The 3275-nt window shown below is 47.0% G+C and overlaps 1 protein-coding gene and 1 pseudogene across 2 annotated transcripts in view; both read left to right on the forward strand.

Annotated features, from left to right (window-relative positions):
- The window catches only part of NEK11 (NIMA related kinase 11), a 295896-nt gene that overhangs the window by 212713 nt on the left and 79908 nt on the right, over positions 1-3275 (forward strand). The window lies entirely within an intron of this gene.
- LOC105978743 overlaps positions 193-3275 on the forward strand; it is a 4345-nt pseudogene continuing 1262 nt past the window's right edge.

Below are 3275 nucleotides of genomic sequence, written 5' to 3' on the forward strand. Positions count from 1 at the left end.
TGCGCTCATCTATTTTATAAATTTCATTTCTCTATAAGACTCGGTCTTAAAAAAGAAAGATTCCACTGGAGTTAAAACTGAAAAAACCCACCACCACAACGCTGGATTGGATATGTGATATTTAAGTTCCTTTCCCTATGCAATGGTTTTCTCAAAGGAAGCTAAGCCTGCAAGACATCCTTGAAGTGCAGAATGGAGACCACTCCCAGGATCACCTTTCGGCCCAACAAAGGTGAACAGGAACACCTGTGCGGAGCGTGCTCTGCAGCATCGGTCACTATTCCAGCCCCAAAGGGCAGCACGTGCCCCCAAACACAGTCCCCAAGGCAGGCTGGGGGACTGGCGGGGGCGGGCGGGAGAGATGGGGGATGGAAGCGGGAGTCCAGGGAGGAAGCGCGAAGAGCTACTCTTACGTTTAGGGGACAGCCTTGAACGTGACAGAGGGGCGTGCACACGTTGTAGGATGGGAAAGGACTTCGCTCTGTAAACCCTCACCTGAATCACAGTGAAATGTTCGACAGCAACAAAAAGGGACCATTAGAAAAATGGAGTACAATGGTGTTCCTCTCTACTTGTACCATGTGTTAGTCAGGGTTGACTAAAGGAACAAATCCAGGGAGACACTCATATGTGTCTAAGAAAGAGCTTTATATAAAAGAGCAATTGCATATTGAGAAACAGCCCAGTCCAGATCAAGTCCATACATCTGATAAGTACTCCTTAAGTCCACACTAGTCCATAAAGTCCTCTTCAGACGCAAGCAACACATGCAATGACACCAAGTACAGGAAGATCACAGGCCAGTGGGTGGAAAGCCTTGTGGATCCAGTGGCAGTGGAAGTATCTCAGCACTGGCAGGGGTCTCCACGTGGCTTCTCCAGCTCCAGGGCTCTAGCGTAGCTCCATATATCTTGTGAACAGGAATGCCTCACAGGGAGTGTTTGCCTGTCCTGCCTCCAGCAGGGTATTATCTCCTTAGGGCCTCCAAAGGAGGTCAAGCTGCGACTGGATTGACAGGCTAAACTCCACCCCTTCACTCTGAATGGTCTCAAGTTGCCAACAGATTCTGTAAGTACCACATACCATTACCGCAAGGTCAGAAGTTCTAAACCACCAGGCTTTCCGATCCTGTAAAGAATGACAGCCTGGGAAACCCACAGGATCAGTTCTCCCCTGTCTTCCAGGTTCCCTGTGAGTGGGCATTCACTTGATAACAATGAGTGCATGCCTTCACTGACAAAGAGGGACCGGGAAGCCCACAGGAACAAAGAGATCAGGAGAGGCAATAGAAAGGAGCTCCTGAGAGCTGTTAGTTTTTTAGGAAGGATCTCTGTAGTGCTGTCAGGTAAGCCTTGGACTGTGAACCACAGAGTCAGCAGTTCAAATCCAACAGCCACTCCGAGGTTAGAGGATGAGGCCTGCAGCTCCTGTAAATGTGTACAGCCTTGGAAGCCCTACTGAGGGTTGCTAGGAGTCGGAATTGACGCGGCAGCAGTAGGTTGGGTTTGGGTAGTCTTTTAGAAGACAAAAAGCAGATGGGTGAATGAATGGTAACGGACTGGACACCAGAGCAAGCAGAGAGCTCATGCCTGTGTGTGGGGAGGAAGGAAGGGTGAGGGGTGAGCCAGGAGCTGAAAGCCAACTGATCCCACAGAGTCTCAAAAAGACTCGTCCGGAGCCCCTGTTTGCCTCTGCAGGCAGGGTGCAAACAGCACGCATAAGGGACAGTGGACTCCACATCCCATCTCTCAGTGGCACAGCCAGGGAATTCCTCAACCCAGTCAAGGCTAACGGTTTTAGGGAACACCAAACCCATAGAGGCTCTGGATTCGGGGGCACTAGAGCCACCAAAGGGTAGAGTGATACGGTGTGAGGGAGCCAGGAATAAAGTGAGGGTCTGCATATTCAACAATGACATCACCAGAAACTAGCCCCACGTGGTCTCTGAGGCTGGACGATACCTCTCTGGAAGAGTGAGTGGCTTGAAAGGGAAATCCTGTGGATGTTGACATTCCTAAAAAAAAAAAAAAAGGCGAAGGAGAAGAAGAAGGCAGGGATTGGAGCTGGGTGGAGAGAGTCCTACCAGCTGAAAATCCTCAGTCCACCTACCGTAAAAAGACAATTGACTTGATATTTCACACTTAATCTGAGCAGAGAGAGGTCATCAGACATCTGGGGAAATCTAATGAGGAAGCGAAGTGAAACATACAAAAGAGGATTCATCAAACAGGTAATACTAGGATGAGAAGAAAAGTCTTTAAAACTGCTATGAAAATCCTAGCAGACACCAGAAAAGACAGTATCTCCAGGAAACAAACCAACAAGCGAAGGGATACACCGAGAATCAGAAAACAATCTTGAATAAATGAAAAGAAAATCAAACAAATCAATTCAGGGAGTTCAGCATCTAACCAATGGGAATTCCAGGTGAGAAAGAACAGAAAAGCAAAGGAGAAAAAAATTCTAGAGAGGATAAGACAGTTCACTAACCAAGTCTGGGGTTGGGGGGAGGAGGGAGGGACAGTGCTTAATTTTTCAACAAGAGTAAAGTTTGAATCTAGAATTGTATCTCTATTGAAACTGTTAACACATTTGAACGAGAAATAAAGAGATCTTTAGATACCTGTGCTCAAAAACAATGTCTCAAAGACATCGACCTCCCACCAGAAGAGCTAGATGGTGCCCTGCTACCACTGCTTACTGCTCCGAAAAGGACCATATTAGAAGGTTCTGGAGAGAGTGGGAGTAAAAAGTACAATAAATCCCCAAGTCATGCAAGACAAGAGGCCAGGCTTACCGGTCAGATAGAGAATGGTGAAACTTCCAAGACTATGGTCCGCCATCACCCTTCAGGCCTGGAACGGAACTCAATCATTTAAGGTACAAAGACAGCATTTATCTAAAGACAAAGTTCAGATGGATAGGACAGAAGGAAACAGAAAACACGGGTGGGAGGGGGTGGATAGGACAGGATAAATGATGGCTCATTAAGAGGATTGCAATGGATACGTGGGAACAAAATGGGTATGAATTGTTGAATGTAAAACCGATGACCTGCTCTCTATATCTTCCCATAATGCCCTATACAAAGTATATATATAACCTCCCATGACTTTTCTCTGGAAGGTCTTTGAGGATATGTTCCACCAGAGCATGAAAACAAACAAGAAAGAAGACATGGGATTCAGGTGGTGGGGGTCAAACATGGGGACAGGTTAAGAGAATTCCCAGGATGATGGTAAAGGTAAAAGAGGGCCCTTGGATAACATCTGGGC

Source organism: Echinops telfairi, unplaced genomic scaffold (assembly GCF_000313985.2).
Source record: "Echinops telfairi isolate 266 unplaced genomic scaffold, ASM31398v2 ScPeMD7_7420;HRSCAF=8458, whole genome shotgun sequence".
Classification (NCBI taxonomy): Eukaryota; Metazoa; Chordata; class Mammalia; order Afrosoricida; family Tenrecidae; genus Echinops; species Echinops telfairi.